Source organism: Durio zibethinus, chromosome 22, assembly GCF_047325235.1.
Source record: "Durio zibethinus cultivar Kanyao isolate XHJ-2024 chromosome 22, ASM4732523v1, whole genome shotgun sequence".
In the NCBI taxonomy this organism is placed as follows: Eukaryota; Viridiplantae; Streptophyta; class Magnoliopsida; order Malvales; family Malvaceae; genus Durio; species Durio zibethinus.
This window is the reverse complement of record NC_143183.1, coordinates 19,503,518-19,513,524: the sequence shown is the minus strand read 5'-3', so window position 1 is coordinate 19,513,524 and position 10,007 is coordinate 19,503,518. Positions and strand designations below refer to the sequence as shown.

Here is a 10,007-nt window from a genome sequence, read left to right as displayed (position 1 = left end):
GAGAGGAACTTGAAAAATGTGCTTAAGTTATGAAGCTTTATAACTAGTTTCAGAAAGGTTTACTAATGCTGATATAATAGGTGATCTTGATGATAAAAAATCTACTTCAAGATATTTATTCACTTTTACAAGATGAGCTATGTTTTAACAGTCTAAGTTATAGAGGTGTGCTATCTTGCCAATTATAAAGGTTGGGTATATTGCAATAACTAAAGCAAGTCAAGAAATATTTTGGATGAAACATTTTCTTCTTGAATTAAGGTTGAATCAAATAGAATATGTAGTGTTTTGTAACAGTTAGAGTAGTTTAAATTTGAGTAAGAATATCATGTACCATATTAGAATAATGCATATTGATGTTAGATATTACTAGCTGCATTTGATAATTAAAGAGTAACAGATATAGTTGAAAAAAGTCCTTATTCATGAAAACACAGTAGATATGTTAATTAAGATATTTCTTAAGAAAAAGTTGGAGCTCTGTAGTAACTTATGTGAAATGGATTCATTGGTCAAGTTAAGTTCTAATCGAGATTTTTGTGATGATGAATCTTTTCTTAATGGGACTAGAGGGGGAGATTGTTATGTATGGTGTCCAGCCCTTTGTGTTTTTCTTAAGTAAAGGCCATGAGTCTTTTGTCTTTAACCAAGCCTAACTTTAAAACAAGAAGTAAGGGTTTTTAAGTGTGAAAAAAAGAAAAAAAAAAGAGTAAGTGATACAAAAACCAAAAGACAAAGAGAAACCAGAAAAGAAAGAAAGAAGAAAAAAAAAGAAAAAAAGGGAAAAGTAAGCAATTTGATTAAAAGGTTGAACAGAGGTCAATCTATAATCCAATTTAGTTGAAATTTTGTTAGCATATTCATAACTCAGTATTCTATATTCTAAATGGTAGAGATTAGGTTTAAAACTTTATAAAAACAAATCAAATATTTATTTGTTGAGTCATTTATTTGGTGAGATTTTTTCAATTATCACTTTAATTATTATTTAGCTTTAATTTTAAGTAGAGAAGAACTTTGTATATCTATTGTTTGATAGTAAAGATTTTTCTATCAGGACGTGATTTTTTTCTTCTACACTGAAAGGTTTTTCACATAAATTTTATTGTATTTTAGTTTTCTTACATTATTGATTATTAATTGTTATCTATTTACTATATGTTTATTATGATATATTACTTTTGTGTTATTGTGTTTATTGCTTCAGGCCAAATAGAATGAACATTCATCATACACTGTCAAGCATAGTTTTCCATCAAGAATCCCCACAAAGCAATCCAAAGACATATGGTAAATTTGAATTGGCAGTGGCACTTTTCTAAATCTCTCAATTTTTAAATCAAAAGTAAGGAGGTTTAAACTCAAACTCCTAATGGAAGGTTCCATTAACAAAAGGCCTTGGAATATATTGTTTACCTTGAAAGCTAAGGCTTGTCAATGGGTGGTTTAATGATTCTCCATGAATTTCTTTTTACTGAAAAAATAGCAACTATCGTTTCCAAAAAATCTATAACATTTCATTGTCGGATTCCAAAAAACACTTTGTAATCATTAGAGGATAAGACTTAACCAAAGCTATTAAAAACTATTTTTTTAAGGATTAAAATCATAATCTAACAACTTGTTATAGAGTCCAGTTAATAAAATACAAAGATCAGGCAACTTCTGGTATTCTTCGATTAACATGTTTCACAAAAAGAAATCCTTGTTGTTGTTAAAAGCTATAACTACCAAGCCATTGCATGAGCCTATAGTTTTAACTCGATGGTTTTGTCTTTTCAGTGGAAAATCGAGGTGTAGTAAAGTAGTTTCATCACTAAAAGATGTTTCATAATAAAAGAACTTAGAGGTCAATAGATGTGGATATAAAAATCTTTTAATGTGTTGGGAACAATCATTCAAATTTCATAAAAGATTTATTTAAGATTAGTTAGATATTGTTTGACTAATAAGAAAACTTGCAAAATTTTTTTTTAAGAGAAAATAGATTCGTGATAGGTAAATTAGTATGCTTATAAATAGATAAAATCTCTATAAGATTAGATTTGAGAAAATGATATAAGAAAATTATAGGATTTTATAGGATAAATATCCAATGTGACTAGAGAAGATTGAAATGGCCTTTATAGGTGTGTATCTTTGAGTGGACTAAAGAAAAATGAATGAGTCCATAGGTATGGTGCATGGGTACATATAAGTATATATTTGTTTGGATTGAGAATACTTTATAAAATTATAGAAGAATAAAAGGATTCATGGGTATTGATTGTAATTGTTTGATTTGATATTTGTTTGTAATCATTTACAATTAGTGGATTTTTTTTTCTTATTTGTGCACATACGCTGGTTAAACTGAACCATGGTAAATTGCTATTTCTTATATGATTAATTGATTGTTTGGCTTAGCTTTCATTGGCTTGGATGATTAATTAATTAACGGTTTTTTTATTTAACAACTAGTATCAGAACTACATTGAACCTAACAACTAGTATTAGAGTATCGGTTCGAGACATGAGTAGAGGTAAGCCTATAAGGGCTCGATTCAAAAAAAGAGTTTGAGTTTATATTTTGCTAAATCGGTTTGTGTGAAGCATGAAGACATAAGAGAAGACTGTTATGAGACTTTTATTATATGTACAACCAATATATCTAGTGTGAAAATTGATGATTTGATAGAATTCGAGTTAAAGTGAAAATTGTTAGAAATAATGGCTCAAATCTCATATAAGATTTGTTTAAGATTGGCTATATATTGTTTGATGAATAAGAAAACTTAAAAAAGAAAATTCTAAGTAGAAAGGGATTATTAATAAGTTAGTATGCCTATAAATAGGTAAAGTCTCTATAGGGTTAAGTACGAAAAAAATATATAAAAAATTGTAAGGTTTTATAGAATAGATAGATACCTCGACAACCAAAGGAGATTAAGAAGATTTTTATGAGTGTGCATATTTGAATGAATTAGAGAAAAATGAAAGATTTGACATTGATATGGTGTATTGGTATATATGGATATATGTTTGTTTAGATTATAATACTCTATAAGATTAGAAGAAAATAAAAGAGTCTATGAGCATTAATTATGAATATTTTAATTTCATGTTTATTTGTAATTCTTTATAATTAATAAATCTCTTTTTTTTATTTGTAGATGTAGATCAATTAAATTAAATTACGTTAAATTATTATTTTTTATGTAATTAATTAATTATTTTTTACTTAATAATTAGTATTAGAGCTATCCTTATTCTAATATGAACAACAGCACTGGTTTTGGGATCTCGGATTGATTGTTGTTGGTAGTGCAATCTAGTAAATAAAGTTCCTGAGATGAATGAATTGCATGACTTTGGCAAACACTTGAATCTCACCAGAGCTTTGACAGGCGATTTTAGGAATACTTCTTCTACATATTTTGAGGCACTGTTGCCATTGTCATGTCTTCTTGATAAATTTTTTCTAGATTTCTAATGCAAGGGTATTTACTAATTACATAGGTATATAGTAGTATTTACTAATTACTAATTATTAATAAAAAAATGTTTGATAAGTATTAAAAAAATATTTCTTTTACAAAATAAAAATGAAAAAACATTCAAATTTGAGAGAAAAAAAAGTTCTTTTATTGTTTTCCAGCAAAATAAAAGAAACTTAAGAAAATGGTGAAAAGACAGGCGCACAACTCCCGCGTACGAATGGCCTTTTTGTCCCAAGTTCGATGTTCTCAAGAAGTAAGTACAAGCTTTTAGCATTTTACTTAGTGATTAAAAACATTTAAAAAGACATTAAAAATCTAATTTCGAATTAATTTTTTTTTATTTATACTAAAATTTTAGCCTCTTATAACAAAAAAAGGTACAACATATCAAACATTTTTTCATTTTTCATTTTTAAAAATCCATAAGATAAATTTAACTCAGTTTGACTAAGCTCTGATCATCCCTAAGTCAGGCAGGAGTAAGGGAAATGGGGGATAGATGGTAACACCTTTTCTAACCTTAAGTTTTTTGTTTTGTTTTGTTTTTTTTTTTTTTTTCATACCCAAGCTTAACAATTTACAATCTTTTCGTCTTTGTCATTCAAGCTTTTGAAATTTGACTCTTTACTCTATTTCTCCTGACCCATTAAGTTGGTTTGAGGTTATGATCTATTGTTGTCGTATCAACTTCTCCTATCGAGAAAAAGAAGAATGATTTTTGTTTCCAGTTTTTGTTTCGAGCGTTTCACTTTCCTTGCCCAAGCACTGGAGGAATGTTCTTGCTTTCGTTGAGTTCTTAAACGATCCATACACTTTCTAATTCAATTTCTTATCTGCAGCCGCTGAAAAAAAAAAAAAAAGGAAGGCTGTCTTTGACTATTTAGGTAGCCCAAAAATTGTTCCCTTTTTTCACTTGAAGAATCATAAACAGGTAAGAATTTTATTCTACTTAAACGTTATCTTTGTTTTCCTTTTATGATGATTTGTTTTGATTGTGATTACTAGCAAAACTTAAAATGTTGAAGTGAAAAAGGGCAAAAATCATATCCCTTCAGCATAACAGTATTAACTCTTGGCTCAATGCCTGCTTCAAGCTAAATTCTTTATATTTGGGACAAAAACCTCTCCTGGGTATTATGGGTGTCAAACCTATAAGTGTCAGTTAGCATCGTTGGTACTGTTACCTTTCAAATGTGTCCGATTCATTGTTTGCCAGTTATCACCCTTTTATATTTGAATTGTTCTATTTTGAATGAGTTGTTACAGAAAAATATCTAAATGATGCTTGAAATGAGAACTAACTGATCCAATTTTGTTAAATAAAATTTCCCTATGCTAAATTCAGACCTAATAATTTAAAACACGACACGATAATATATGACACAAATATCATACGAAATAAGAAACACAGGTGACATAACTTAAAATTTTAAAAATAATTATATATGATTTAAGACAATAAAAAAATGTATTTTATATTTTCATATAAATACGAATTGTAATACATAATTTTCATATTAAACATGATATAAATATGCGAATTTTAATATTTTACATCATACGAATACATAAATTGTCAAGTCTATCAACAGTAAAGTACTTAACTTTGAGATCAATAGGAGCTTGTGCAATTTTGCTCTCTTTGTTTATGTAAAGGGTAAGTGTTTAATTTTTTTTTCTTTTTATTAAACAGAATACCTGCAGCCTGTGATTCCATTTAAAGAGGGTGCAAAGGCATTCTACTAGCAGTTATATAGCAAAATAGTTTGGTGTTCATCAACCAAAGCAAGATATTGCAAAAGGTATCTGCATCGAGAACAAAGTTTCCAAAATTTTTTTAATAGTCTATCTCAAAGAGGTAAGGATTTGAATACACAAAGTTACACTTGCAACCTTTAAATTTTTACTACTGCACTCAACAGTGGCCCCTAGAAAAGTTAAGATATAGAGAACCCAATAATAATCATAGATTTGAGAATGAGACCAAAGGAAGAAGAAAACCTACGCTCTACTAAGTCTAGCATGTGCCCAAGTGTCTCATACTCATATCATTTGTTGGAAAGCATCGAAACATGCTTCATAAATTTAAACATTCATTTGTCATAGGTAAAAGAAAGGGTAAAAACTAATAGAAATCTATTCAAAAGATTAATTAAAAAAGTCGTGGAACATTCATTTTTAACTTCCATTTTGAGAGTTATATTTGTAGAAATAACTATAGAATCCTGTTTATCCACAATAAAGAGAGATATTGCATGTTACTGAATGCAAAGAAAAAACATACAGTTTGTGCACAAACAAGGCTAAAAAGCTACCTTGCACACCTTCTAATTGTTAAGGATAAAGTTGATGGGATATAAAACAGAGAAGGTAGGGGTAAGTGGCAAACTTAAACAAGCATCTCCTCTTTGTTAAAGCTTACTAACCATTACCAATCACATGATTTGATACATTGGTTTTATCTCTTTGAAGACCGTTTTTAGCAAGTCCAAAATTAGAGTGAGATGTGTTGATGTTTTTGCATCTAATGTAAGTGCTAGGGAAGAGCTAGCATTAGGTAGATTAGATTGCAATTTGAACAATGGTTAAGGTGTGATGGGTAATTTTATTTTTGGTGATGATTATGAGTTGTATACAATTTGAAAAGAAAATTTTCATGCTTGTTGCTCTTCAATTTTCAATGAAAATTGTATAAAAAAAGCCAAGGTTTGACTTTATGAGTTGTATACAATTTGAAAAAAAAAAAAAAAATCTTACATGCCTGTTTCTTTTCAATTTTCAATGAAAGTTGTATTAAAGAAGCCAATGATTGACCTTTCGTGTGATGATTCTCTATGTGGTTGTATCTTGAATGTTGTTTGTGGTTTATTGAATTTCCTAAAAAGTAGACTTATAGGTAGAATAGGTTTAAAATGATAGAAAGATTCGGAGTTAATATACTTAGGATAAGATGTTTTTTAGTTGTTTTCTTCTATTTTCTTGCGTTTATGAAGAAAAGAATAACTCTCGATGTAGGAAATTATTCTACCTAAGTAAAACAAAGTATGAGTCATGATTACCCTATTCTATTAAGAGTTAGTACTTTGAGCTGATTTTTATTATTTTCAGGTCTTGCTTTTGTTTAACGATCGGAAGTTGTATTCATTTAAAAAAAATGGAGGAAATTATGTATTACAATGGGCTTTTGTAGGATGCGCTGATTATTAAACATAAGCTGAGAAAGTTGGAAGCCATGCGTGTGGAGGGTAAGGAGTATCTGTTCTAGTTAGCATGATTTTACTGAAACCTTTGCTACTTAGTATGATTTTACTAACTCCATAACTGTAGAAAAGAGAAAAAGTAGGACAGATTATTAGGTTGTTTTAACCTATTTGTCTTTGATATATGTTGAAAAATCTTGGTATTCTTAATTTTAGGTGATCTTTTGAGATTTTGCTTTTGTGATTTGTGATTGGTGAAAATGATAATAATTTTTTTCTAAAGCTTGCATGTTTCTTTGGTGCAAGCTTGACCATATAATGGGAATTGAGGTTGCTTTTTTACAATAAATCTAAAGGCAGATCCAGCTTTGTTTTTTATACCGGTTGTTGTTAATAGCCGACTTCAGAGTAATGGAATACAAGACTTAGTTTGTTATTGTTAAGCAGCTTCTATTTTGTTTCATTGGTCCTTTTTTGAGAAGACATTATTTATATATGTTGTCTTAAAATGTCGATAGATTTGATTTTATATAGTTCATTTTTTCTATCCTCAAAGTCAGTGGGTTGATTTTATAGTTATTTTCTTTCCACTTTAATATTGATGAGTGCAATCGCTTTAAATTTAAATACTAAGTTATTTGAAAAATGTTATCTTTGATCATAACAGTGCAGCCCTACATACATATGCAGACTGTATCTGACCATTATGGTTAACACTTAATTTAGAGGAAACTTAATATTGAAATAGACTTTAGGTTCAATTGCTGCATATTTTATTAATATTTTTAGAAATAGTCAGACTTAGATAATATATTATATCTCTATGCTGGGTGTTTGCTGAGATTGGGAGTAGGATAATCCTAAACCATGTTTCTTATACAAGTAAAAGAATGTCTCAATACTCCAAGAGAGACTTTTAAATGCCAACACATTCTTATATGTGTAGAATTATTTGAATTTTAAATAAGTATTAGCATAATCCTAAAATTCAAATATTCCAAAAGTGACTTTTAAATACAAAAAATATGGTTGTTCCAATGTTTAAAACGTCTTGGTATAGGATTTAAATTCGGATTATGTTGATGTAGGAGTTGGTATTAATCATTTTTATTTACATATGACTTAGCATTTACATATAAGTGGATATTAACTTTGCTTTTTCTATTTTTATGGTTGATTTTTATATTAATCAAGCGATTTAAGTTAAAATTTGTATGATTTTTTTTAACTTAATAAATATATATTATAGTTATAAATATGACAGAGGGTATGTGCTTGAGCAATGGTTACGCTATTGAGAGTGATAATAAAAAAGTATTATTCTTTTATTCTTTTTTTTAATATGCTATTTGGTGTATCTTTAAAATTTAGTCATTTTTAATTTCTTGTGAGTGTTTCAGATATAGGTTAGCTCATCTGATCATATTTATCTTTGAATTTTTATTGAAAATAAGATCTCGTATATGTAAATTTTTACTACTTTCACAAACTTATAATTTGACTTATATTAAAAATAATAAAACTTATTTATTTGTATTAACCAAACATGTTTTCAATGAAATAAAAAAAATAAAAAATGAAAAGTATTTTAAAAAAATAAAAAATGGTAAATGTTTTGAAAAATCGAACACTATTTTTTTTTAATTCCACAAATTAAAAAATTATCACATGTTTTATTTATTTTAATTAGTAAAATTTATGCTGCGATGCTAATTTTACTTGTAAATCTTAAGAACTCTATTAAAAGTGAATTAGATAATATATCTTTTTAAGTAAAAACCAAATCCTTACAAAAACTTAGCAAAGTTTCCTGACTATATTAGGAGTCCAAAAACGTTGGCTCATGAGACCTATGACTCTAACTGGTGCGTACAGCGTATTTAAGGGGGGGAAAAAAAATCCTCTTACTGATGCGTTTTTGCTTCTTTGAGGAGTGTCTTTGGATGCAAATTTTCATGGTAGACTCTCTAACTAGAGACGTTTAATATAATTTAGATGAAGTCAAAGTTTTTTAAAAGTAACAGATCATAAGTCTGAAATGAACATCAAGTTAAGATCAATCTCATTGATCTTTTATTCTCACATAAAGCCAAGAGCATTTTTCCATCACATGAAAATAGGAGCAAATTATATAGGTAAACTAGGATTTCCTGCTGCACTTTTTGTAGCAGTCTTTCACATAGCTTGCTGCTTTCTTCTTTATCTGCAAAAGCAGGATTAACATCACATAAAAAAAATTTTCAGACATTAAAATGAAAAAAAAAATGAAAATTTTGCAATGATGGAGATCAGTGAAGGGAAGGTTCATATACCAGATTTGGAACCATGGAGCATAACCTTGCACAATGGTGAGTGCAAATGTAGATGGAGTGATAAGAGTAGGAAATCAAGCATTTTTGCTTACAGATGTTGTTGCACAAATTACCAAGGATAGAGCCTTTCTTTACCAAGGACTGTTCAAAGGACTTTTAGGAGAAGAAGGAACTTTCGGAGGCCGCAGGGCTTTTACGAGCAAATGTTCATCATCTGGTTTTGATGAGGTATCCAAAGGTGAAGGCAGAGTTGTTCTATAACATTCAACAGAACCATCTGAATGATAACAATTACATACAACATTAGTTTCTGAGATATAACATTTAACATAAGTTTCTGAAGTTGGTAAAAGCGTTTCAGGATGAGATTCTGTATCCAGATGCAAAATGGGTCCTTCAGGAGCATCAGGAACCATAGGAAAGTCATTAGGGGGGAAGATATCTTGAGCTTGGACAGCAATGAGCAGAAACATAATGGAGACTGCCTTGGTTAACACAATTAATCGCTTCTTCAAACTAATTGTTTTCATTATTGTTGTTTTTCTCTTATTCTCGCGTTCACAATTTTTTTTCTCTGTTTGGGAAGCTAAACACAATCAAAACTAGTTTATAGGCTCGGATCCGTTACGAATAGGAATCTGATACGTCATTCAATGCAGATGTTTAAGCTTTTTTCTTTTTTTTTTTTTTTCTTAATAAAAGAGGCCGCAACCTATGTATAGGGAAAGAGATTGTAGTTGTTGGAATTTAAACCCAGACTTGATGGATGACACCTCTTAAAGTGATTGCATGAATCAATTAAGCTAAGCTAAGGGTTTTTTAATTTTTAATTTTTCTAAGTTTTAGAATGGTTTAGCTTAGCAGGTCATTTGTTTTGTGATCCCTTCTGTTAAGGGAATGCCGTAGACCTGTCAATCCACATTTCTCAGATTAATGGCAGCTTTCACGCACGAATTGAAAGATCTCTTAAAGTTAGTAACAACCTCAATGGAGCTTTAAGGCTTCAAGAGAAAATC

General features: G+C 29.1%; 1 long non-coding RNA gene across 2 annotated transcripts; it reads left to right on the top strand.

Annotated features, from left to right (window-relative positions):
* The first annotated feature begins 3,905 nt into the window (after positions 1-3,905).
* On the top strand, positions 3,906-9,680 carry LOC149512667 (uncharacterized). Of its 2 annotated transcripts, XR_016332053.1 has the most exons (3): positions 3,906-3,981; positions 4,319-4,410; positions 5,173-9,680. It is a non-coding gene; the product is annotated as an uncharacterized LOC149512667 (long non-coding RNA). The 2 variants fall into 2 exon arrangements; XR_016332052.1 differs by lacking the exon at positions 3,906-3,981 and having other exon boundaries at positions 3,995-4,410.
* The last annotated feature ends 327 nt before the right edge of the window (positions 9,681-10,007 follow it).